We start from the raw sequence: 27,728 nt of genomic DNA, 5'->3' as shown, positions 1-27,728 counted from the left end.
AGACCAAGGAGAGCCAATGGATGTTATCTATCTTGACTTCCAAAAGGCCTTTGATAAGGTGCCTCACGGGAGACTGCTGAGTGAAATAAGGGCCCATGGTATTCGAGGCAAGGTACTAACATGGATTGACGATTGGCTGTCAGGCAGAAGGCAGAGAGTTGGGATAAAAGGTTCTTTTTCGGAATGGCAACCGGTGACGAGTGGTGTCCCGCAGGGTTCAGTGTTGGGGCCACAGCTGTTCTCTTTATATATTAACGATCTAGATGATGGGACTGGGGGCATTCTGGCTAAGTTTGCCGATGATACAAAGATAGGTGGAGGGGCAGGTAGTATGGAGGAGGTGGGGAGGCTGCAGAAAGATTTAGACAGTTTAGGAGAGTGGTCCAAGAAATGGCTGATGAAATTCAACCTGGGCAAGTGCGAGGTCTTGCACTTTGGAAAAAAGAATAGAGGCATGGACTATTTTCTAAACAGTGACAAAATTCATAATGTTGAAGTGCAAAGGGACTTGGGAGTCCTAGTCCAGGATTCTCGAAAGGTAAACTTGCAGGTTGAGTCCGTAATTAAGAAAGCAAAGGCAATGTTGTCATTTATCTCAAGAGGCTTGGAATATAAAAGCAGGGATGTACATCCTGGTGAAGCTTTATAAAGCATTAGTTAGGCCCCATTTAGAATACTGTGAGCAATTTTGGGCCCCACACCTCAGGACGGACATACTGGCACTGGAGCGGGTCCAGCGGAGATTCACACGGATGATCCCAGGAATGGTAGGCCTAACATACGATGAACGTGTGAGGATCCTGGGATTATATTCATTGGAGTTTAGGAGGTTGAGGGGAGATCTAATAGAAACTTACAAGATAATGAATGGCTTAGATAGGGTGGATGTAGGGAAGTTGTTTCCATTAGCAGGGGAGACTAGGACCCGGGGGCACAGCCTTAGAATAAAAGGGAGTCACTTTAGAACAGAGACGAGGAGAAATTTCTTCAGCCAGAGAGTGGTGGGTCTGTGGAATTCATTGCCACAGAGGGCAGTGGAGGCCAGGACGTTGAGTGTCTTTAAGCCAAAAGTTGATAAATTCTTGATTTCTCGAGGAATTAAGGGCTATGGAGAGAGAGCGGGTAAATGGAGTTGAAATCAGCCATGATTGAATGTGGAGTGGACTCGTTGGGCCGAATGGCCTTACTTCCGCTCCTATGTCTTATGGTCTTTTGAGCGGTTAGATCAGTTTTAAATCTATCCCATCGAGCACTGTGATACTGCAGAGGACTTTGTCTCCAAAATAAACCCTTATTAAAAGTCATGGACAGATGCATCTGTGACAAATGGATTGGTGAGGATGAGGTTGTTCAATCATGTTGGTTCTCTCACTACCTTCTGCAGGCCCAGTCAGGCAGGACTCAGACAGTTTGATTGGGAGTCACTCAGTGATGGATGGTGAAGGCCTCAAACTGGTACTTTCTGTGCCCTTGCTAAACCTTGGTGTCTCTTCCTGTCACTGAACCTGTTGCCTTTCATATAAGCTGCCTATAGGGAGCAGAACGTCAATCAATAGGCCAAAAATACATTCTCAACTTAGGTTGGAAACCAATAGATCTATGTCTTGGTCTTTTTCAAAGCCATTCTGCTGGACTTCTGTTGGAATTAAACCAGGCTCCATAATGAATCCTATCACTTCAGGAGACTGCCCATCACAGCAAGTCACGCATCCATACAAGATGATCAAATGTGAACTGATCTATTCAGAAAGTAGGAGGTGGTAGTTTGAGTTGTTGATGAAGAAATATTCTATTTAATTACATTGTACAACATGGGTCAGTTTTGTGTGGTCCTTTTTCTTCATCCCTGCCAATTTTTAACTTCATTATTCTGGGTTGCTGATGCCATTTAACTCAGACCTTAGAAAGTGGTGAGGTTGTGTGTCACTTTAAAATTCTGAACATACAGGGTCATTTAGATGAAGTAAAGAACCTAATGAAAGCACCATGAATGCAGGTTTAATGACAGCCGAGGTACTTTTACTGCATGATCAGTACTCCAAGATCTGCATATTTAGACCTCACGTTTCTTATAAGGGCTTGTGGTGCAGTGGGTGATGTCCCTGCCTTTAAGCCAGAAGCTCTGGGTTTGTTTCCCACCCCAGCACTTGATGGCCTTGAAAGGCGCATTTATAACACAGTCAACAAGTCAGGTATCACCCGACAAAATCTTTCCAACAGACGCCAATGGCAGGTGGTAAGAATGGGAGAGGCCCCTGATCAGTCAAGCTTGATTTGAAGTGGTGTCCTCAAAGCTATAAGCCACTGGCAACAGGCTAGTGACCTGTTTATGGAAACAGGTGAAAGTCTGCCTTGTGCATCACTAGGTGCAGGAAGAGAAACAACAACAGGTCAAGGAGACACAGCCTGAGTGAGTGAGACACAGACAGAGTGAGAATTTGAAACTTGGTAATTTGGTGCAGTGAGGTAATTCGGTGAAGAGTGGGAGAAGGTGCTTTTTCCCTACTGTTTTGTTCTCTCTCTTTCTTCTGGCCTGTAACTTTTAATCAGCAGGGAGAGAACCTGAGAAGATCTGAGACCCTCAGAAGGTAAGTAAGTGATTTTTACTCATTTTTACTTTTATTACCTTTTCAAATTGTGTGTGTTGGGGGGGAGGGGGGGGACTGAAGTGACATCACAGAAAAGCTGTGACCTGAGTGGCTGGTTGGGAATCTACACTAAATTAAAAAAATTAAGCATTGGTAACTAATTAAACATAATTACTTAATTATAATTTAGAGGGGTATCTAAGCCAGAGATCGGAGAGTACTATATTTAGCTTTCACATTTATAGTGGAAATCTAGTGCTAGGAAACAGATAGTTAACAGTAACTTTTAAAAAAATGTTTTAACTTTAATTGACTAATTAATTGACGCAATGTCAGTTAGAGGGGTGCAGTGCTCGGACTGTGAGATGTGGCAGGTCCGGGAGGCTTCCAGCGTCCCGGATGGCTTCATCTGCAGAAAGTGCACCCAACTGGAGCTCCTCACAGACCGCATGGTTCGGTTGGAGCAGCAATTGGATGCACTTAGGAGCACGCAGGTGGCGGAAAGCGTCATAGATAGCAGTTATATAAATGTGGTCACACCCAAGGTGCAGGCAGAGAAATGGGTGACCACCAGAAAGGGCAGGCAGTCAGTGCAGGAATCCCCTGTGGTTGTCCCCCTCTCGAACAGGTATACCCCTTTGGATACTGTCGGGGGGGATAGCCTATCAGGGGAAAACAGCAGCAGCCAGAGCAGTGGCACCACGGCTGGCTCTGATGTTCAGAAGGGAGGGTCAAAGCGCAGAAGAGCAATAGTAATAGGGGACTCTATAGTCAGGGGCACAGATAGGCGCTTCTGTGGACGTGAAAGAGACTCCAGGATGGTGTGTTGCCTCCCTGGTGCCAGGGTCCAGGATGTCTCTAAACGGGTAGAGGGCATCCTGAAGAGGGAGGGCAAACAGGCAGATGTCGTTGTACATATTGGTACTAACGACATAGGCAGGAAGGGGCATGAGGTCCTGCAGCAGGAGTTCAGGGAGCTAGGCAGAAAGTTAAAAGACAGGACCTCTAGGGTTGTAATCTCGGGATTACTCCCTGTGCCACGTGCCAGTGAGGCTAGAAATAGGAAGATAGAGCAGCTAAACAGCTGGTGTAGGAGGGAGGGTTTCCGTTATCTGGACCACTGGGAGCACTTCCGGGGCAGGTGTGACCTATATAAGGACGGGTTGCATCTGAATATCCTGGCCGCGAGGTTTGCTAGTGTCACACGGGAGGGTTTAAACTAGTATGGCAGGGGTGTGGGCACGGGAGCAATAGGGCAGAAGGTGAGAGCATTGAGGGAGAACTAGGGAATAGGGAGTGTGGCTCTGAGGCAGAGCAGGCAGGGAGAAGTTGCTGAACACAGCGGGTCTGGTGGCCTGAAGTGCATATGTTTTAATGCAAGAAGTATTACGGGTAAGGCAGATGAACTTAGAGCTTGGATTAGTACTTGGAACTATGATATTGTTGCCATTACAGAGACCTGGTTGAGGGAAGGGCAGGATTGGCAGCTAAACATTCCAGGATTTAGATGTTTCAGGCGGGATAGAGGGGGAAGTAAAAGGGGTGGCTGAGTTGCGCTACTGGTAAGGGAGGATATCACAGCTGTACTACGGGAGGACACCTCAGAGGGCAGTGAGGCTATATGGGTAGAGATCAGGAATAAGAAGGGTGCAGTCACAATGTTGGGGGTTAACTAAATGCCTCCCAACAGCCAGCGGGAGATAGAGGAGCAGATAGGTAGACAGATTTTGGAAAAGAGTAAAAACAGGGTTGTGGCGATGGGAGACTTCAACTTCCCCAATATTGACTGGGACTCACTTAGTGCCAGGGGCTTAGACGGGGCAGAGTTTGTAAGGAGCATCCAGGAGGGCTTCTTAAAACAATATGTAGACAGTCCAACTAGGGAAGGGGCGGTACTGGACCTGGTATTGGGGAATGAGCCCGGCCAGGTGGTAGAAGTTTCAGTAGGGGAGCATTTCGGGAACAATGACCACAATTCAGTAAGTTTTAAAGTGCTGGTGGACAAGGATAAGAGTGGTCCTAGGGTGAATGTGCTAAATTGGGGGAAGGCTAATTATAACAATATTAGGCGGGAACTGAAGAACCTAGATTGGGGGCGGATGTTTGAGGGCAAATCAACATCTGACATGTGGGAGGCTTTCAAGTGTCAGTTGAAAGGAATTCAGGACCGGCATGTTCCCGTGAGGAAGAAGGATAAATACGGCAATTTTCGGGAACCTTGGATAACGAGAGATATTGTAGGCCTCGTCAAAAAGAAAAAGGAGGCATTTGTCAAGGCTAAAAGGCTGGGAGCAGACGAAGCCTGTGTGGAATATAAGGAAAGTAGGAAGGAACTTAAGCAAGGAGTCAGGAGGGCTAGAAGGGGTCACAAAAAGTCATTGGCAAATAGGGTTAAGGAAAATCCCAAGGCTTTTTACACGTACATAAAAAGCAAGAGGGTAGCCAGGGAAAGGGTTGGCCCACTGAAGGATAGGCAAGGGAATCCATGTGTGGAGCCAGAGGAAATGGGCGAGGTACTAAATGAATACTTTGCATCAGTATTCACCAAAGAGAAGGAATTGGTAGATGTTGAGTCTGAAGAAGGGTGTGTAGATAGCCTGGGTCACATTGAGATCCAAAAAGCCGGTGTTGGGCGTCTTAAAAAATATTAAGGTAGATAAGTCAACAGGGCCTGATGGGATCTACCCCAGAATTCTGAAGGAGGCTGGAGAGGAAATTGCTGAGGCTTTGACAGAAATCTTTGGATCCTCACTGTCTTCAGGTGATGTCCCGGAGGACTGGAGAATAGCCAATGTTGTTCCTCTGTTTAAGAAGGGTAGCAAGGATAATCCAGGGAACTACAGGCCGGTGAGCCTTACTTCAGTGGTAGGGAAATTACTGGAGAGAGTTCTTCGAGACAGGATCTACTCCCATTTGGAAGCAAATGGACGTATTAGTGAGAGGCAGCATGGTTTTGTGAAGGGGAGGTTGTGTCTCACTAACTTGATAGAGTTTTTCGAGGAGGTCACAAAGATGATTGATGCAGGTAGGGCAGTGGATGTTGTCTATATGGACTTCAGTAAGGCCTTTGACAAGGTCCTTCATGGTAGACTAGTACAAAAGGTGAAGTCACACGGGATCAGGGGTGAGCTGGCAAGGTGGATACAGAACTGGCTAGGTCATCGAAGGCAGAGAGTAGCAATGGAAGGATGCTTTTCTAATTGGAGGGCTGTGACCAGTGGTGTTCTGCAGGGATCAGTGCTGGGACCTTTGCTGTTTGTAGTATATATAAATGATTTGGAGGAAAATGTAACTGGTCTGATTAGTAAGTTTGCAGACGACACAAAGGTTAGTGGAATTGCGGATAGCGATGAGGACTGTCAAGAGGATACAGCAGGATTTAGATTGTTTGGAGACTTGGGGGGAGAGATGGCAGATGGAGTTTAATCCGGACAAATGTGAGGTAATGCATTTTGGAAGGTCTAATGCAGGTAGGGAATATACAGTGAATGGTAGAACCCACAAAAGTATTGACAGTCAGAGAGATCTAGGTGTACAGGTCCACAGGTCACTGAAAGGGGCAACACAGGTGGAGAAGGTAGTCAAGAAGACATACGGCATGCTTGCTTTCATTGGCCGGGGCATTGAGTATAAGAATTGGCAAGTCATGTTGCAGCTGTATAGAACCTTAGTTAGGCCATACTTGGAGTATAGTGTTCAATTCTGGTCGCCACACTACCAGAAGGATGTGGAGGCTTTAGAGAGGGTGCAGAAGAGATTTACCAGAATGTTGCCTGGTATGGAGGGCATTAGCTATGAGGAGCGGTTGAATAAACTCGGTTTATTCTCACTGGAACGACGGAGGTTGAGGGGCGACCTGATAGAGGTCTACAAAATTATGAGGGGCATAGACAGAGTGGATAGTCAGAGGCTTTTCCCCAGGGTAGAGGGGTCAATTACTCGGGGGCATAGGTTTAAGGTGAGAGGGGCAAGGTTTAGAGTAGATGTACGAGGCAAGTTTTTTTTTACAGAGGGTAGTGGGTGCCTGGAACCCGCTACCGGAGGTGGTGGTGGAAGCAGGGACGATAGTGACATTTAAGGGGCATCTTGACAAATACATGAATAGGATGGGAATAGAGGGATACGGACCCAGGAAGTGTAGAAGATTATAGTTTAGTCGGGCAACATGGTCGGCACGGGCTTGGAGGGCCGAAGGGCCTGTTCCTGTGCTGTACATTTCTTTGTTCTTTGTATACGGCCATATTAGAAAGTGACTATCCTAGGTACCTCCACTTCAGCAAGCCAGATATTGCAGTGCTACAATAACAGAGCCGCCTTCTTTTGGACAAGATGTTAAACAGAGGCCCATGTCTGCACAGATGGATGTAAAAGATACCATGGTACTACTGTATTCAGAAGAGGTTTCGCTAATATTCTGATCAATATTTATCCCTCAACTAACTTCACTAAAACAGATTATCTGCTCATGAATACATTGCTAATTGTGGGAAATTGCAGTGCACAAATTGATTGCCCATTCCTACATTATATTGATGACTACGTTTCCAAAGTACTTTAAACAATAATCAGCAACAAATATGTCAATCCCCATAACAATAACGATCCCACCCTCCCACCAAACCCCAAACATTAGCCCGCATGTTTACATAAACAAATGACAAAAAGGAGTCAGGGATCACCCATCGTCACCATTCATACACACAGCCTCACTCTCCCGAACTAATGTTCGATGTTATCCAGTTTTTGAAAGTGCACAATGAATAAAGCCCATGAATTGTAGAACTCCTCCGTCCTTCCCCTCAGTTCAAATTTAACCTTCTCAAGATTCGAGAATTCCAACAGGTCCCCCCACCACGCTAGGGCACAGGGTGGCGAGGCTGCTCTCCATCCCAACAGGATCCACCTTCGGGCGATCAACGAGGCGAAGGCTACGATATCTGCCTCCGCCCCCGTTTCCAATCCTGGCTGGTCCGACACCCCGAATATGGCCTTCCGGGGACCCGGGTCCAGTTTCTCTTGCACCACCTTGGAAATTACCCTAAAAACCTCCTTCCAGTAATCCTCTAGCTTTGGACAGGACCATAACATATGAACGTGATTAACGCCCCCCCCCCCCCCCATCTTCTACTCCTTCAAAGAATCGGCTCATCCTCGCCCTCGTGAGGTGTGCTCTGTATACCATCTTCAGCTGTATCAGCCCCAACCTCGCACACGAGGTGGAAGCATTTACTCTCCGGAGCACCTCGCACCAGAACCCCTCCTCTATAACCTCTCCCAACTCTTCCTCCCACTTTGCTTTGATCCCTTCCAGTGGTGCCTTATCCTCTTCCGAAATAGCTCTGTAAACTGCTGACTACCCCCTTCTCCAGTCCCCCTGTTGTCAGCACCTACTCCAGCAATGTGGAGGCCGGTTCCTCTGGGAAGCTCTGGATTTCCTTTCTGGCAAAATCTCGAACCTTCATGTATCTAAACATTTCCCCCTGCTCCAGCCCATACTTCGCTTCCAGTTCCTTGAGTCCTGCAAACCGACCCCTAAGAAACACATTTTTTAGCGTCTTAATCTCCTTCTCCTCCCATTTCCATCCCACCTCCCTGGCACAAATCTTTGGTTCCCCCGAATTGGCATTTCCCTTGATCCTACCCCCCAACCCGAAGTGTTGGCGAAACTGCCTCCAAATTCTCAATGAAGCTATTATTACTGGACTCCCTGAGTATTTCCCCGGAGCTATCGGGAGCGGCGCTGTTAAGGTGACTTCTTTGTTGATTATTCCTCTATCCATTTGGAGAAATGCCTTTCAATGGAGGGACTATGGAAATCTAACTGAACCTTCGGAGATAAATACTGAACCAATTCATTTTCTTTGTCACAAATCAACATCTAGGTATTAAACCGTGGTTCCACAGTGTACAGATTGCAAGATGAAGAGACGACACTTTTGCTGCTGCTTCCAGATGAATCATCTTTAATGGACCCAAAACAATGGGTGACTGCGATAAACTATCCCTCCTCCTCATCCTTCTTCGTCTGTCTGCAATCGTTGACAGATAACCACATCACCCTTCCAATGCTTCCCTACTGCTGCAATGTAATAATCTTAATTGTCACAAGTAGGCTCACATTACAGTAACGTTACTGTGAAAAGCCCCTAGTCGCCACATTCCAGCACCTGTTCGGATACAGAGGGAGAATTCAGAATGTCCAAATTACCCAACAGCACATCTTTTGGGACTAGTGGAAGGAAACTGGAGCACGCGGAGGAAGCCCATGCAGACACAAGGAGAACGTGCAGACTCCGCACAGTAACCCAGCCGGGAATCTAACCGGGGCCCTGGCGCTGTGAAGCAAGTGCTAACGACTGTGCTACCGTGCTGTCAGCTGGCTGGATTAATTTCACCTGATCTAAATCTAATCTATCCAACCACAGCCAGAGAATCCATTGCAATGGCTTTCTCTTCCCACCCTGATGGTCCCAAGGATTTATCATTGGCTCCATTATTTCTCATCTACCTGCTGATCCTTGGCAACTTGATCCAAAAACACTATGTTAGTTTCCTCATATGCCGTAGACACCCAACTCTACCTCACTTCACTCAACCTCTCCACTGTCTCCAAGATGCCAGGCTGCTTGTCCAACATCCAGCAATGATTTGAGTAGAAACTTCTTCCAATTAATTGTAGGGAAGGCAAAACCACTGTTGGCATCCCTCTCGCTGGAAACTAGCTGAACCTGAAATAAGCTGTTCACGACCTTGGTGTCATATTTTATCCCAAGATGAGCCGCAATGTCTATGAGACTGCATAATTCCGCCTGCACAACATTAATTACTTGCCTCCATCCCTGCATTAGTTCATTTGCTGCTGAAACACTCATCCATATCTTTATTACCTCTAGACTTGACTATTTCAATGCATTCCTGGCCAGTCTCCCACATTCTTGCATTTCTGGCCAGTCTCCCATGTTCTACTCTTTGTAAAGTTGAGGTCTTCCAAATCTCAATCCATGCCGTAAGTCACACAAATTCCATCCACCACAGTTGAGCAATGCCTGAATTTTAACATTCTCATCCGGTTTTCAAATCCCTCTGTTCCCCATCTCTGAAATCTTCTCTAGCCCCTCAACCCTCTATCATCTCTGCACTCATCTAATTCTAGCCTCATTTGCAACCCAGATTTGAATTACCCACCAAGGCTTTAAGTACTGGAAATTCCTCAAACTTTTCCACCTCTCTTTACTCCTTTTAAGGCACTGCTCAAAACCTAGTGCTTTGATCATCCCAAATATCACACATTAGTAATTAGCATTAGTAATTCTGGAAAACATGTTGCTATTATTAATGTGCTGTTCTTGATTTTCAAATGAAGATGTTCAAACAGAATCATAGAACTGTTATAGCACAGAAAGGGACCATTCAGACAAGTCTGTGCCATCTCTCTGCTAGCACAATTTAGCTAGTCCCACATCCCTGCCCTTTTTCCATGACCCATAAAACTTTTTAGAAATAAAATTTCCCTTTAAAAGCACAAATCTATTTGCCCCCACCACCCCTTCAGTCAGTGCATTCCAGATCCTAACAAAGTTTGTTTTTGCATTTTGATCCCTATTGAGTCTGCGCTTCACAACATCTGGATTCAAAAGAACATGTATGCATTCTGCCCCCCAAATTTCCCATAACTAAGCAAAAAGGTTGAAAGCAGAACAAGAAATAGATATATTCCTACCTATGATTGCTGTTACTTGAATTTTTTTTTGAAATCTTCAAGATATTTTGCAGACACCCATCCTCATTATTCTATAGCTAATTAGAATGCTAGCCAAAAACACAGGCCTGGAGTCTCTGGTCTGCCAACCTAGTTTTCCTGGCCAGTGCACCCTCGCTGGCAGCGGGTTTCTCCATTCCCACCACCTACCAATGGGGTTTTCTACTGTGGCCACCCTACGCTGCCAGGAAACATGCGGGTGTGGGTGTGCTCCCGGCGCAACGGAGAATCCCACCCATGTTCTTTGAAGTAAGAATCGCCCTCCTTGAAACAGAACATTACTGAATACTGCTAAAGAACTGCCGTAACAAAGTGTCTCACATTATAACTGGGAACATATAAGGAGGGTGGTATAACATTCGACATCTTCGCACCCAAGATGGTGTGTATTGGGAGTCACTGCTTTGTATCTTTTACTTTCCTGCACTGCTTAATCCTGGTAGTTGGGCTCTATGCAACTGTGCCCATTCATTATCCACATATTTTCATTGTACTTCATCTGGTCTATTTGATACAGATTGACTTTGGATTCCTAGTCCATCTATATGTTTAAGCATTAAATCAAAACCCTCAATGTCTCAAACGTCAGTGAAAAAGAAATGTTAAGATTTAAGGCAATTCCACTGAACAAGTGAAATCGCTTTGTAAGTTAATGCATGAACTGCAATTTGGAAAACCACAAGCCCCAGTTTTCAGCTACGAATTGGCTCCAAGCACTGGCATTCCCTCCCTAACCACCTTGAAGATGCTTCTTTCATACCTTTAAAAAAGAAAATTTAGAGTGCCCAATTCATTTTTTCCAATTAAGCGGCAATTTAGCTTGGCCAATCTATCTATCCTGCACACCTTTGGGTTGTGGGGGCAAAACTCACGCAAACAACATTGAAGATGCTTGTTAACATTTATCTCTCAGGCCAAGCGCCTGTCCTAATGTGGCTGTGTTAAACTTTGTTTCGCAATGCTTTTTTGAAGTGCCACTGAAGACGGATTTGTTTTATTTTAAAAGATGCTGTGTACTGTCCGTGTGGGGTTTGAACATTCTCCCCTTGTTCTCTCAGTGTCTGCGTGGGTCTCATCCCCATGACCCAAAAAGATGTGCAGGGTAGGTGGATTGGCCACGCTAAATTGCCCCTTAATTGGAAAAAATTGGATACTCTAATTTATTAAAGAAAATATAAAAGTGCCGTGTAAATAAAAGCTGTTGCTATATACATGTTGGGACTAGGGGAGTTCTGCAAAAGGAGATAATCTGGCCTACTTTACCCCCTTATTTGGGTCCTAAGGCCCCAGAAAACTGAAAATCAATTTTAATATTGATGGAATGTCAGTGAGGAATTGAAAATCAGGTCAGTCAGAAAATCAAAAATACTGAATATTTGTATTTGTCCTGGAGTCAAAGTGACCTTTGTTTGGAAAGGAATCACGTGATCAAAGTCAATTTTCTGCATTAAAACAAAATAACATGTCAAAGTTAATTCGGTAGAAGCAAACATTTCTGCACCTCAGTGTGAATGGACCACTCTATACAAACAAGAGCATTTATTAGGGCCCCTCAGGGACTCTCAACCACAAACCAGAAAATTAGTTTGTTCAATATCATCCAGGTCACAATGAGGGAGACAGCAAGAGGAAACAAAAGTCAACATTTAAAGTGAGAAAGGAAAGAACAGAAATAGTGGTGGACAAAAACAAAAACGTGAGGAATATTAAAATACAAAGACAAAACAAAATAGAGCAAGTAGTATGGGGAAAGAGGAAGATACATAGTAAGTAAAAAAGAGAAGTAAAACAGAAGGGAGAAAAATAAGAAAAAAGAGAGGCCAGAAGTTTTGCAGTGGGGTGGAGGGGCAAAGAAAATAAAGCGCAGTCGCAAGGGGATACACAAGGTCATATTAAGGACCCTTTGTTCACTCTCTCATTCTCTGTGTCATTGTCGAACATGGAATAATGGATCTCTTTCATGTCATTATTGTGGTAGAGGCAAGTTCAATTCAGGTATTGAAGAGGGAATTGGATTATCCAAAAAGGATGACTGTACAGGCTTCAAGGCGAGGGAATGGCACTAGGTTAATTGCTCCCTCAAGAAAACAGCACAGGCATGAAGGGCTGAACGGCCTCCTTCTGTATTATATCTATTCTGTAAAGAGCTGTAAGCACGTCAAATAGCATGGTGAGGGGAGTTCACTCCAGCTTAACAAAGGGGACTTCCCTGCAGCAGACCAGGCGGCACAGCAGGAGACTCCATCACCCGAATAGGGGCTGCAGCCAGGGAAAGCATCCATGACTTGAGCAAACTCCCAGGATGGGCTTCCCCTCAACTCATGTCCTCCTGAATTGTACAAGTTTAAACTTGCCCATCAGAGGCTCGAGGTCTTGCCTCAGCAGTGTTCACCTGTCCTGGTGTCATAGCATCAGCAGCCTATCTTTAAATGCATGGTAGGGCCACCTGCAATAAAAGCACCGAGCCTGTTCTGCAGCTGGCAAATTCCAGCCACGGACCTGCTTTTCACTCAAATGTCAGGGTCCAAATGGCCACAGTAAAATTCAGGCCAGAGGTCATGACATAGGCAGAGAAGAAAATACTCCAGTAGGTTTGCATGATTTCCTTACACTTACTTGGCAGATGCTGGAATAGTGCTGTTTCCAAGCATTTCTTCAAGCTTCTGTCATTGAGCAGCAAGGAAAGTGTTGATTTCCAGATCTGGCAACATCTCATAGGGAGGGAACTGTGTACAGACAATCAAAGCCATATGGGGCAATAACTCCTCAGGGGTGAGATGGTGACAGGCAGATAAAGGGAAGGTGGGCCAGAAGAGGTCACTGTCCCGCAGTATGAATACTGCTGCCATAGGTGAAAGGGCAATATCAGAAAAAAGCAACATAATACGAGATGTAAAGTATCATGTGACTAGTACCATAGCAACACAAAGTACATTTTGTACTTGCAGCAAATGGATTATATAACATATGCTGTTATCCAAATGGAGCTCTATATTGTTAGTTTAATATAGTTGTCAACATCAATTAACCTTTGCGCCACATCATACGGGTTCTTTAATCAAGCAGATACCAGGTCAATGTCACCGCTGACCCATCCCAGCATGAAGAGTAGCCAAGAATGAAGTTAAATGGGCAGGGCTTAAAGAGAATAAATGTCAGGCCATGGACAGACATGTAGGCATGGGAGCAGGGTCTTTTGTTAAAATGGCAAGCAACGGGAAGGTCAGGGTCCGCAGCACCCTGACTTTCCCGTTGCTTGCCATTTTACTACGGACCCTGATTTTCCCGGTGCTTGCCATTTTACTGCAGAACCTGACCCTGTCCTTGGCCTGCTGCAATATTCCAGTGAAGCTCAACGCAAACTGGAGGAAAACATCGCATCTTCCAGTTAGGCACGCTGCAGCCTTCCGGTCTCAACATCGAATCCAACAACTTCAGATGATTAGCCCTACCCCACCTCAACCCATTTAATTTTAACTGTCTTTTACCATTTCTTTATTTCCGAATATATATCCCCCCCCCCCCCACCTTGTCCACCTTTCCGGTAGGGGCTGGCTTAGCACAGGGCTAAATAGCTGGCTTTTAAAGCAGACCAAGGCAGGCCGTACCAGCCTCCCCGAACTGGCGCCGGAATGTGGTGACTAGGGGCTTTTCACAGTAACTTCACTTGAAGCCTACTTGTGACAATAAGCGATTTTCATTTCATTTCTCCTCTTTGCTTCCCCCTGCCCCTCCCCCCACATCTACAGTTCACCCTCTGATGTTAGTTTCTCTGCTGTTTGAAAAGATTCACATCTTTTTTGTTCTCTCTGGGAACTGCAATTAGCATTCTTTCCCCTTGGTTTATGTGGCCATTAGCACCCGGTTTCCCTGGGTTTCTGTGGCTATGACTCATCTTTCATGCTCACTCCACAGCATAAATATTCCCCAATTTCTCTGTTAGCTTTGACAAAGTCATTGGACTCGAAACGTTCGCTTGTTTCTCTCCCTACAGATGCTGCCACGCCTGCTGAGATTTTCCAGCATTTTCTCTTTTATGTATAGAGAGCACCTGATGAACAGGTTCTTCCCAGAGGTTGAAGGACAAATATGAAAGGTGACAGGGAGGCCCGGCCAACTACACTCACATGTTTTGGGCCTGACCAAGACTAGTGGGATTCTGTACAAAATTTTTTTTTGGCAATGTCCAAGGTTGTGGGGGTGAGAGTGGACCCATGCCCAAAGGTGGCAGTCTTCGGGGTCTCAAATCAGCCAGACCTCTCCATGGGGAGGAGGGACAACGCCCTAGCCTCCCTGGTCGCCTGAAGAATTGTGTTCGGCTGGGGAGCGGCAGCACTACCTAAAGCTGCAGGCTGGCTGTCCGACCTGTCAGAATTCCTCCAACTGGAGAGAATAAAATTCACCATCCATGGGTGGGAAGACCAACTTGTACCAAGCCCTGGTCATAGTCAGCAACCAATAGAGCGGAGGACGGGGGCACAGACGCACCACAAAAACGCGAAGTGGGGGGAAACGGGAACGGAGGGTGCAGAAACCAGCAAGGCAGAAGGTAGGAGGCAAAGTCACGGGAGGGTCCCGAAAACAGGGCCAGAGGATACGAGACCACAACACAACTGTATGTACTGTGTGCACTCTGTACGAGGGCATATCAACCACCCCCAGATGGAAATTTTTTAAAATACAATTTATTCTTGGAATATTTTTATTGCCATTTTGCAGTTTTCACATGGTAACAACTCAATCTGTAGTGCACCTGGCATTTACATATACGGACATTTCTTATTTACTTTTTACGTATATTCCCTCCGTCTGCCCTCCCTCCGCTGGTAGTCTGGTTTTTCCCTAGTACCAACTTCCACCCTGGGTGCCACAGTGCTCTGCTCCTTTCTGCTGCAGTTTTAGTTGTTGCCCTTGCGGGGTGGGTGCTTCTTGCCCCCTCCCCATCTCCCTTTTTCCCCTTGTTTCGCTCTGTGACTTCCTTGGGTTCTCTCCTCACGTGCCAGGTGGGGCGTGAGAGGATGGTCATGGCGGCGACATACCAGCCCCCTTGGTCCATCACCACCCAGAACCTCATCCATTTATCCACCAGTATCACCACCCTCCGGGCCCTACTGTCAAAGCCTGAATGGAACAACTGGCTCATCCAGCCCTTCTTTAACCTTGCTGGTCTCACAGATGTGCCTCCTGCAACAGCACCACATCTGTTTTCAGGCTCTTTAAATGCAAGAAAACACGCGCTCTCTCAACCCTTGCACGTTCCGTGTCCCTACTCTTCCCCCCCCGCCCATCCTACACACCATGACCATCCTCCCAGGTCCCACCTGCAGGCAGGATCCAGCCCTAGCCCTAGTCACCGTCAAACCCCACCCTCCCTTCCCCAGCAGCCCCTCTCCCACTTTCTCTTGAAAGCAGCTCACCCGGTATCGTCCCCAGCCCCCCTCCCACTTTCTCTTGAAAGCAGCTCACCCGGTATCATCCCCAGCCCTCCGCCACCATTCACACCTCCCAGGCCCATCTAAACCTGCATACAGATTCCAATGACCATGGCCCCTCCCCCCACCTCTGCCTCGAAGAAATAGGCCCTGCCATTGTGCGGAACCCGCAGCTTCGCCAGGTAGACCACACCAAACTGCACATTGGCGCTTGTACAATGCTGTTTTGACACAACCGAAGGGCGCCCATCTCCTTGCTAGCTCCATCGTCAAGTCCTGGTATATGCGTGTACCCTTGCCATCCCACTCCACCTCCTGCTTCGCCCACCTCAGCACCTTCTACTTCACTTGAAAATTGTGAAAACGGACGATCATAGCAGTGCTTCACTCGTTCTCGGTTTAGGCTGGAATAACCGGTGAGCCCTATCTAATTCATACTGGAAGGAATCCCCCCCCCCTCCCCTCCATCAACTTCGCTAGCCTATCGATAAAGTATTCTGTAGGCCTCCAACCCTCTACTCCCTCAGACACACCAATGATCCTCAGGTTATGTCTTCGTGATCTGTTCTCCAGGTCTTCTATCTTGGCTCTCAGTCCTCTGTTTATCTCTGCCACCCTCCACAACTCTCACCCATTGAGGTGACCTGCTCACTGTGCCGTGACAATGTGCCTCCTCCACCCCCATCAATCTCCCCCCCTGCTCCCCCACAGCTATTGAAGTTCTTACCAACTCCTCTCTCATCAGTGCAAGGGTCTCACCCACCTACTCCTTAAGCGAGGTAATCATCTCCGTCCGATGCATTTCAAAATGCTTCAAAAACAATCATTCAAATTTTCCAGCCATTTTCTCCACCGTAATGGGTGCGGCTCCACCTGACGGGCTATCTCCCGCCTACTGCACCCCTCACAACGCTTGGCAGAGGACCTTTGCTCGCTATCTTTTTCCCTGGATTCTTCTTTCCAGTATTTGACATTCTATACATACCCCAAACAATCCCACAGCTTCTCACAAAAGAATTTTACCCAAAAGCTAAGTATAAAAGGGCCTAAAAAAGACTGCTCTGGCAGGAGCTACCAACATGCGACCTCCACCTACATGCCGCAACCGAAAGTCCTGGCCCATTTTCTTTAGTAGAAATGCAACAGGCTGATCTTGAATTGACACACCTGTATTAGTCTACTCAAGAGTGTTGCTATTTAAAAGACCAAGTGCTAATGAGGAAATGGAGACCACCTTAAATACTAGAAGACATAGAGTGGGCAGTGGCTCAAAAGATAGTTCCATCTTATTATTGTAGCAAACGTTCACAACATTCCAATGGCAGGTAACTTGGGTGGGTATTAGGAAAATGCAGGCTAAAATAATGAAAGTTTTATTGGTCAGTTTTGCATAAATGCATAATTAAACCCTTCCACGTGTGTCATACATGTCAGGTAGTGGGAACATTCATGTATGGGCATGAAGTGAGAGGGCCTCTTAAATGAAGGGAAAAATTATAAAGCGAAGCTCAAGCCATTACACTTTTGACCTCTGTCAAAGTTCCAGGAGAGACTTCCGGGTGCGGCTATGCAGAGCTAGGTCGCATATTCGGTAGCTCCCGCTTGGAACGGACTTTTGGGCTCTTTTACAGGGCCCCCACGGCATTTGTTTGACATTTCCCGGTGTGGCAAGAAGACTGCAGCATTCCCCTGACAGTGTCCCCCAGGAATGTTGTCTTTTGGCCACCAGACCCGGCAGAAACAGTAAAAGATTTGGCTTTGGCTGCAGGTTTAGACAAAAGCCTCTTCCAGCATGCAGGCGGGGGAAGGGCAAGCTTAAAGCTGCAATCTGACTTGACTCTATCAAAGGTGAATTCTAGCAGCAGAGGGAACAACTGTGAAAAGATCTACCAAGGCCATTGAAGAAGCAGGGACGAGGCTTCCGGTGGCGGCCATGGAGGAGTAGGTCGCGCATTCGGCAGCTCCCGTCCGGAACTGACGCTCAGACCCTTTTCAGGAGTTTCCATAGACTTTTTAAACGGACCAGAAGTGTAACGGCCAAAGGAGCGGCACTGGAGCAACGGGAGAAGTGAGGGAAAGAAAACAAAATGGCGGCGGCCAGGGACAAAGGAGAGCTGCAGGAGTTCATAAAGCGTTGCTTCGAGGAGCAGCGCGAGGAGATGCGCAAGGAGATGTTGGCGCCTATGCTTTCGGCAATTGAAGGACTCGGGGTCACCCAGAAGGTCCACGAAGCTAAGATCCAGGAGGTACAGAAAAGAGTCAGTCAGAACGAGGACGAGCTCGTGGGCCTGGCGGTGAGAGTGGAGCAGAACGAATCGCTACACAAGAGGTGGGCGGGAAGACTCGAAGACCTGGAGAACAGGTCGAGGAGAAAGAATCTGCGAATCCAGGGTCTCCCTGAGGGAGTGGAGGGGGCTGATGCCGGGGCATACGCGAGCACGATGCTCGAGGCGATGATGGGGGACGAAGGCCCCTGGAGTTGGATGGGGCACATCGGGTGCTGGCGAAGAAGCCCCAGGCAAATGAGCCGCCAAGGGCGATGGTGGTGAGGTTCCACCGGTTCACGGACAGAGAGTGGGTCCTGAGATGGGCCAAGAAGGAGCGGAGCAGTAAGTGGGACAATGCAGAGATCCAAATATACCCGGTCTGGAGCACGGAGGTTGCAAAGCGGAGAGCGGGTTTCAACCGGGCCAAAGCGGCGTTGTACCGGAAATAAGTGAAATTCGGAATGCTGCAGCCAGCGCGACTGTGGGTCACATACAAGGGCCAACACTATTACTTCGAAACGCCTGAAGAGGCGTGGACCTTTGTACAAGCCGAAAAGTTGGACTCTAACTGAGGGTTTGTGAAGGTAGGGGGGATGTTTGAGGTTTGATGTGTGATGGTTGCTGTATATAGGGGGTCAATCACGCGCAGGAAATGTTACATGGGCTGGGGGAGAGAGACAAGGCCGTGACAGGAGCTGCGCCAGAGGGGGTGGAGCGGGCTTTGGAAAGCGCGGGGTGTTTTCCCGCGCGCGGGAAGAAAGGCGGGAAGGGGAACGAAGGAATGCATATGGATTGGGAGACTCCCACGCGGGGAGGTCAATGGGACAGCAGGGGAAGCCGGGGTCAGCAGGCGTCAGCTGACTTACGGGAGTGACAGGACATGGGGGGAGCAAAAAAGCTAGACAGGGGTCTAGCGGGGGGGAGGGGAGGGAAAAGGGTTGCTGCTGCACTGGCCGAAAGGGAATGGGACACAGAAGAGGTGGTTGGGACGGGGATCCCCCCTCTGGGGGACTGGAGGGTGAGGGAGGCGTGGACACGGGACTGGTCCAGAAAAGGAGATGGCTAGTCAGCGGGGCGTGAGAGCCCCTCCAATCCGGCTGATAAACTGGAATGTGAGGGGCCTGAATGGGCCAGTGAAGAGGGCACGCGTGTTCGCGCACTTAAAGGGACTGAAGGCGGACGTGGCCATGCTCCAAGAGACACACCTGAAGGTGGCGGACCAGGTCAGGCTAAGAAAGGGATGGGTAGGACAGGTATTCCACTCGGGACTGGACGCGAAGAAAAGAGGGGTGGCAATATTGGTGGGAAAGCGGGTGTCATTTGAGGCCAAGACTATTGTAGCGGACAATGGAGGGCGATATGTAATGGTAAGCGGTAGGCTGCAAGGGATGTGGGTGGTGTTGGTAAACGTATACGCCCCGAACTGGGATGATGCAGGATTCATGAAGCGCATGTTGGGGCACATTCCGGACCTGGAGATAGGAGGCCTGGTAATGGGAGGGGACTTCAATACAGTGTTGGATCCAGCACTAGACCGCTCCAAATGAAGGACTGGAAAGAGGCCGGCGGCGGCCAAGGTACTTAGGGGGTTTATGGATCAGATGGGGGGAGTGGACCCATGGCGGTTTGCAAGGCTGCAGGCCAGGGAATTTTCTTTCTTCTCCCATGTACAGAAAGCCTACTCCTGGATAGATTTCTTTGTTCAGGGTAGGGCGCTCATCCCGAGGGTGGAGGGGACAGAGTATTTGGCTATAGCCGTTTCGGACCATGCCCCACACTGGGTGGAACTGGAGCTGGGAGAGGAGAGGGACCAACGCCCGTTGTGGCGGCTGGATGTGGGACTGCTGGCGGACGAGGTGGTGTGTGGGAAGGTGAGGGGGTGTATCGAAAGGTACTTGCAGGCCAACGACAACGGGGAGGTGCGGGTGGGGGTGGTATGGGAGGCGTTGAAGGCGGTGATCAGGGGAGAGCTAATTTCCATTAGGGCTCATAGGGAGAAGACAGAGGGTATGGAAAGGGAGAGGTTAGTGGGGGAGATTTTGAGAGTGGACAGGAGATACGCAGAGGCCCCGGAGGAAAGATTACTTGGGGAAAGACGACGGCTCCAGACGGAGTTTGACCTGTTGACCACAGGGAAGGCGGAGGCACAGTGGAGGAAAGCGCAGGGGGCGACCTACGAGTATGGGGAAAAGGCTAGTCGGATGCTGGCACACCAGCTCCGTAAGAGGATGGCAGCGAGGGAAATAGGGGGAGTCAAAGGTGGAAGGGGAGCCATGGTTCGGAGTGTGACGAAAATAAACGAGGTATTCAAGGCCTTTTATGAAGAGCTGTACAGATCCCAGCCCCCAGCGGGGGAAGAGGGGATGAGACGATTCCTCGATCAGCTGAGATTCCCAAGGGTGGAGGAGCAAGAGGTGGCTGGTTTGGGGGCACCAATTGGGTTGGAGGAGCTGAGCAAGGGTTTGGGGAGTATGCAGGCGGGGAAGGCCCCGGGACCGGACGGATTCCCGGTGGAGTTCTGCAGGAAGTACGCAGACCTGTTGGCCCCGCTACTGGTGGGGACCTTTAATGAGGCAAGAGAGGAGGGGACCCTGCCCCCGACAATGTCGGAAGCGACAATTTCTTTGATCCTAAAGCGGGACAAGGACCCACTGCAATGTGGATCGTACAGGCCAATCTCGCTCCTCAGTGTGGATGCAAAGTTGCTGGCAAAAGTGCTGGCCACGAGGATCGAGGACTGTGTCCCGGGGGTAATCCACGAGGACCAGACGGGATTTGTAAAGGGCAGGCAACTAAACACCAATGTGCGGCGGCTCTTAAACGTGATAATGATGCCATCGGAGGAGGGAGAGGCGGAGATAGTGGCAGCTATGGACGCGGAGACGGCCTTTGACCGAGTAGAGTGGGAGTACCTCTGGGAGGTGCTGCGCAGGTTTGTGTTTGGGGTAGGGTTTATCAATTGGGTTAAGCTCCTTACAGAGCCCCGATGGCAAGTGTAGTGACGAACCTGCGGAGGTCGGAGTACTTTCGACTGTACCGAGGGACGAGGCAGGGGTGCCCCCTTGTTCGCATTGGCGATCGAACCATTGGCCATGTCATTGAGGGAGTCTAATAAATGGAAGGGGGTGGTCCGAGGGGGAGAAGAGCATCGGGTGTCGCTATATGCGGATGACCTGTTGCTGTACGTGGCGGATCCAATGGAGGGGATGGTGGAGGTCATGCAGACTCTAAGGGAGTTTGGGGAGTTTTCGGGCTATAAGCTCAATGTAGGGAAGAGTGAGCTCTTTGTATTACAGGCGGGGGACCAAGAAAGAGGGATAGGGGACCTACCGCTGAGGAGGGCGGAGGGGAGCTTTCGGTATCTGGGGACCCAGATAGCCAGGAGTTGGGGGACCCTACATAAACTGAATCTGACGAGGTTGGTGGAGCAAATGGAGGAGGATTTCAAAAGATGGGACATGTTACCGCTCTCGCTGGCGGGTAGAGTGCAGTCGGTCAAAATGGTGGTCCTTCCGAGGTTTCTGTTTGTGTTTCAGTGCCTTCCCGTCGTGATCACCAAGGCCTTTTTTAAAAGAGTAGGCAGGAGTATTATGGGGTTTGCGTGGGCGAATAAGACCCCGAGAGTAAGGAGAGGGTTCCTGGAACGCAGTAGGGACCGAGGAGGGTTGGCGCTGCCAAACCTGGGGAGCTACTACTGGGCAGCAAATGTGGCGATGATCCGCAAGTGGGTTATGGAGGGAGAGGGGGCGGCATGGAAGAGATGGAGATGGCGTCCTGTAAAGGAACGAGCCTGGGGGCGTTGGTGACGGCACCACTGCCGCTCTCGCCGACAAAGTATACCACGAGCCCAGTGGTGGCCGCAACGCTAAGGATCTGGGGCCAGTGGAGACGGCACCGGGGTGTAATGGGAGCATCGGTGTGGTCCCCGATCAGGGGTAACCACCGGTTTGTCCCGGGGAAGATGGACGGGGGTTCCAGAGCTGGCATCGGGCGGGGATTGGAAGAATGGGGGACCTGTTCATCGACGGGACGTTTGCGAGCCTAGGGGCACTGGAGAAGTTCGAGTTACCCCCGGGAAATGCCTTTAGATATATGCAGGTGAGGGCTTTTGTGAGGCGACAGGTGAGGGAATTCCCGTTGCTCCCGGCTCAAGAAGTTCAAGATAGGGTGATCTCGGGTGGATGGGTCGGGAAGGGCAAGGTGTCAGAAATACACCAGGAGTTGAAAGAAGAGGGGGAAGCGCTGGTCGAAGAGTTGAAGGGTAAATGGGAGGAGGAGCTGGGGGAGGAGATCGAGGAAGGTCTGTGGGCTGATGCCCTAGGTAGGGTTAATTCCTCCTCCTCGTGTGCCAGGCTCAGCCTGATACAATTTAAGGTGGTCCACAGAGCGCACTTGACAGGGGCGAGGTTGAGTAGGTTCTTTGGGGTAGAGGACAGATGTGGAAGGTGCTCAGGGAGCCCGGCGAACCATGTCCATATGTGTTGGTCATGCCCGGCACTGGAGGGGTTCTGGAGAGGAGTGGCGGGAGCAATATCTCAGGTGGTGAAAGTCCAGGTCAAGCCAAGCTGGGGGCTAGCAATATTTGGAGTAGCGGACGGACCGGAAGTGCAGAAGGCGAAAGAGGCCGGCATTCTGGCCTTTGCGTCCCTAGTAGCCCGGCGAAGGATCTTGCTAATGTGGAAGGAGGCGAAGCCCCCCCAGCCTGGATAAATGATATGGCTGGGTTCATAAAGTTGGAGAGGATTAAGTTCGCCTGGAGAGGGTCTGCGCAGGGGTTTTACAGGTGGTGGCAACCGTTCCTAGACTATCTCGCGGAGCGTTAGAGGAAGGTCGGTCAGCAGCAGCAGCATCCTTGGGGGGGACACGTCCTGGGAGGCGGGGGGGGGGGGGGCGGGGGGGGAGAGTGAAGAGGGGGGACTGCCTGGGAGGGTGGATGAGCAAGAGATAACATGAAGGGTTGGGGAAACTGGCATGTACAGGTGAGGGCCAGTGTACAAAGCTGTGTAAATATATCATTTTGCCATGTATATATCTTGCTCTGCGCGATTTCTCGTTTTTTTTTGTTACGGGTGGGGGTTATTGTTTGTAAGGGAGAAAAATTGTGTTAAAAAACTTTAATAAATATATTTATTTTTAAAAAAAGTTCCAGGAGAGATTAACCAAATTGTGTAAGTTGGCAATAGAGCAATCGATAATCAATCAAACAAAACTGAAACAAATAAAAATGCCAAAGCTTGAAATTGGTCTTCTGGAGACAAGGGGCTGGTATATTGCCTGTCTCTGGCGAACTGTTAAGTGAGGTTCACTGGATCATATCAAATTAAAAAGGAACTCAATTATGGAAATTACATAGCGAGTACACCAGACAGGAGGAAAAGTCACATTAATATGTCAAAGAAAGATTATGACAGCGAAGACCATCAGAAGTATGGAGTGAAATAAAAATATCAGAGCAATTAGAGAAAGTCAAAATTCCAGTCGACCCTCTAGTAATCAGATTGGATAATATGGAAATGCTTAAAAATGTAGATGTCGACTTCCGGAGGTGGGGAATGTGCAGAGAAGTCGCAGATCAGGTGGCTCTCCTCCCACAAACCTGAAAAGAAGACTCTTTTTGCCCAAGAAACACCCGCTAACTCCAAAGGACAACCCCACACCACTACCACAACGTGACAGAGAGAAAAATGCAAAATAGCAGCCACTCCAGAGGACAGGTGGAAATCAGGAGTGAAAAAAAGCCTGGACAAGCAAACAACCGAACCGGCTGACATATGAGGCAGCGAAACTCGGGCTTTGCCAGAGCGAGAGGGACTGGCCCGATGCATGAGAAGCCCCCCAACACCTGGGGATGGATGGAAGATGTTTTGCTGAAGAGAAATGAGAGCGCTTCGGGAGGAGACAAAATCGGACATTCAAGCTGCGCTGAAGGGTGCGGAAGCTATGGCAACCATGCAGGTGGCCCTGGATAAGGCGGAAAGGCGACTGGCAGCCCCGGAGGAAACGATCAAGGAGCTGGAAAGGACTGCAACAAACCAGGGCGACCGGATCATCGCCCTGGAAAAGGAGGTGGCAAAGTTGGTTGCGCGCAAGGGAACCTGAAAGGAAAAATCGAGGACCAGGAGACCCGGTCGAGGCATCAAAACCTACGAATAGTGGGCCTACTGGAGGGGATTGAAGGTAGGAACTCCACAGGCTATGTGGCCCAAATGCTGGGCAACCTGATGGGAAGGGATAGTTCCCCAACTAGAAATCAACAGAGCCCACTGGTCGCTTCGCCCAAAGCCCAAAACCAGGGAAAGGCTGAAGACGATAATTGCCAAGATGCACTGGTACGAGGACCGGGAACGCACTAATGCTTAGTGTGTATTTTTTACATTCTGTACAGCAAAATGTAACTGGGAAGGCCACAGGATTCGGATCATGATCAACTCCCCTCTCCCATGCAGATTGGACACTGGCCGATAAGGCTTTCTGCGAAAAAATATCACAAGCCATAGATGAGTATGTTACTAACAACCAGAATTGGAAGGTCTCACTCTCCACGTTCTGGGAAGCGTCAAAGGCTGTGATCAGGGGTTAAATTATAACTTACAAAGCACGGAGAGATAGGGAGAGGGTGGCTAGGCAACTAGTCAAATCCATACTGGAGATAGACCAGTGATATTCCGAGGCCCCGACCATGGAGAGAAAAATGCTACAGAAGGACTTTGACCTGCTATCCATGAAAGCAGTGCGCCAAATCTGCCAGGCATGGGGAACCCTGCACGAACACGGAGATAAGGCCAGTAGCCTGCTGGTTCACCAGCTGAGAAAGCAGGCAGCCACGAGGGAAATAGCCCAGATTAGGGACAACAAAGGCAAACCAGTAGCGGAGCTGGAAAAGGTTAACAAGGCATTCAAGGCCTTCTACCGGGGGCTGTACACCTCCAAGCCCCCAGCAGGGGACTGGAGGATGAAGCAGTTTCTCAATGGACAGGACATGCCAGTCGTGGAGGAGGATAGGAGACGGGGCCTGGAAGCACCACTCGAACTGGGAGAAGTAATGGAGAATATCAGCTCCCCGGCAGACCTCTACAAAATATTTGTGACACTCTGGCCCCGCACCTGCGGGAGATGTTCAGACTCACTGGCGAGGGTCACCCTGCTACCTAAACTAGCACAAGCCTCAATCTTGAGGATTCCTAAGAAAGACAAAGACCCAACAGAATGCAGTTCCTACAGACACATTTCGCTGCTAAACGCAGATGCAAAAATACTGACCAAGATCCTAGCCAAAATGCTGGAGAACTGCATACCTGAGGTGGTAGCAGAAGACCAGACAGGCTTTGTCAAGGGTAGACAACTAACATCGAACATCAGGTGCCTGCTGAACGTAATTATGACTCGATCCAGGGAGAACACCCGAGGTGATCGACTCCCTGGGCGCAGAAAAGGCTTGGACAGTTGAATGGATATACCTCCTAGAGGAATTGGAGCGGTTCGAGCTTGGAACAAGGTTCGCCGCCTGGGTGAAGCTCTTATACAATGTTTCGAAGGCAAGCATATGGACAAATACCACCAGCTCTTAAGTACTTCCAGCTGCACAGAGGCACAAAGCAGGGATGCCCGTTGCCCCACTGCTAATCGCCCTGGTGATCGAACCACGAGCGATCGTGCTTAGGGCAGCAAAGAACTGGAAAGGGATCTGGAGAGGAGACAAGAGCGCAAAGTCTCGCTCTATGCCGATGGCTTTCTCCTTAACATCTCAGACCCACGAAGCAGCATGGAAAGAATCATGGCGCTCTTGAAACAGTTGGTGCCTTCTCAGGCTACAAACGTAACTTGAGCAAAAGTGAGATCTTCCCAGTGAACCCGCAAGGGGGAGGGGCAGAACTGGAGGGGCTGTCTTTTAAACAGGCCCAAAACAAATTCTGCTGCCTGGAGATCCAACACGCTCATAACTGGACAGGGATCCACAAGTGGAACCTGACCAGCCTGGTGGAGGAAGTAAAAAAGTGACAGAACACACTCCCACTCTCCCTGGTGGGAAGGGTGCAGACGATCAAAATTAACGTACTACCCAGTTTTCTGTTCAGATCCACCCCAAACTACATCCCAAGGCCTTTTTCAATTCACTAGACAAACGGTTTATGGGCGCGGGAAGAACTCAGGGATCCCAAAGAGAGTATTGCAGAGAACGTGTTCCATTGGGGGGGGGGGGGGCTAGCCCTCCCAAACCTGCAATATTATCACTGGGCAGCAATTACGGAGAGGGTAAAGGGTGGATAAAGGAGCCAGAAGCCGAGTGGGTGCTTATGAAGGAGGGCTCCTGCAGGGGGACCTCCCTCCAGGTCCTAGCCATGGCGGCACTCCCTTCCCAACCAAACAAATATTCAACGAGCCCAGTGGTGGTAGCAACACTCCGGTCATGGAACCAACTGCGACAGCATTTCGGGTTGACCGAAATGTCCGACAAGACCCCCCCATCTGCAACAACCATAGGTTCACGCTGGCGAGTATGGACGAGACAGGACGGGGGGGACACTGACAAGTTAGGGACTTTTACACCAACAACAAGCTAACAACGTTTGAAGAACTGAAAGATTTCAGCTGGGGGGAGGGGGGAAAGAGAGAGAAACAAACTTAGGTACCTACAAATCAAAACCTTCCTACGAAGGGAAACAAGGACGTAGCCACAACCACCATGACAATCACTGCTAGAGGAACTTTTTGACGCGGACATCTTAGGGAGAGGGAATTATATGTGTGGGCGACTGCTACTGGGGGTCAATACCCAACTGGACGAGAAGTGGGAGGAAGACTTGGGCTTTGAAATAGGGTGGGGACACTGGGGCGAAGGACTGCAAAGGATCAACTCCACCTCTACATGCACAATTAAAAGTTGTACACAGAGCCCACTTAACCACAACCCGAATATGTAGGTTCTTCCCAGAGGTGGACAAATGCGAACCGTGCCAAGGAGGCCTAGCCAACCACACCCACATGTTCTGGTCATGCTTCAGACTTGCAGGGTTCTGGACAGTCTTCTTTGAGGCAATGCCCAAAGGTGGTGGGGATGAGGGTGGAGCCATGCCCAAGAGTGGCAGTCTTTAGGGTCTCAGAACAGCCACATCTATTCATTGGGAGGAGGGCAAATGCCCTTGCCTGCCTAATTGCCCGCTGGAGAAGCCTGCCCGGCTGGCGGTCAGCAGCACCACCCAAAGCTGCAGACTGACTGTCCGACTTTGTCCAAATGGAGAAAATTTAATTTGTCTTCCAAGGATCGGTAGAGGGCTTTCACAAAATGTGGGAGCCATTCACTCAGTTGTTCCAAGACCTGTTTGTAGCTAACAACAAAAAGCCAAACAACAGGAGGTAGCCACGGCACAGCAAGGAAGGGGGCGGGGTTAGGGAGGCATGGAACCCATCCATGCCCAACAAAAAAAACATGAGAAGCAAGGTGGGGGGGAGATAGGAAAAGAGAAGGGGCAGGGGCAACAGCCAGAACCAAAAAAAACAGTGGGGAACAAAAAAACATCTCTGTAAACAAAACAAGATGGACGGCACGGTGGCGCAGTAGTTAGCATTGCTACCTACGGCGCTGAGGACCCGGGTTCGATCCTGGCCTCGGGTCACTGTCTGTTTTTATTGGTTTTTTTGAGGTATACAAAACAAGGATAAATATGGACAAACAGTAGGAGAC

The 27,728-nt window shown here is 49.1% G+C and overlaps 1 protein-coding gene across 1 annotated transcript in view; it reads right to left on the bottom strand.

Moving 5' to 3' along the window:
• The window catches only part of gins3 (GINS complex subunit 3), a 59,107-nt gene that overhangs the window by 4,194 nt on the left and 27,185 nt on the right, over window positions 1-27,728 (bottom strand). The window lies entirely within an intron of this gene.

The sequence above is a fragment of the Scyliorhinus torazame genome, chromosome 10 (assembly GCF_047496885.1).
Source record: "Scyliorhinus torazame isolate Kashiwa2021f chromosome 10, sScyTor2.1, whole genome shotgun sequence".
Lineage (NCBI taxonomy): Eukaryota > Metazoa > Chordata > Chondrichthyes > Carcharhiniformes > Scyliorhinidae > Scyliorhinus > Scyliorhinus torazame.
The sequence above is the reverse complement of the archived record's forward strand: the minus strand, read 5'-3'. Positions and strand labels throughout refer to the sequence as shown.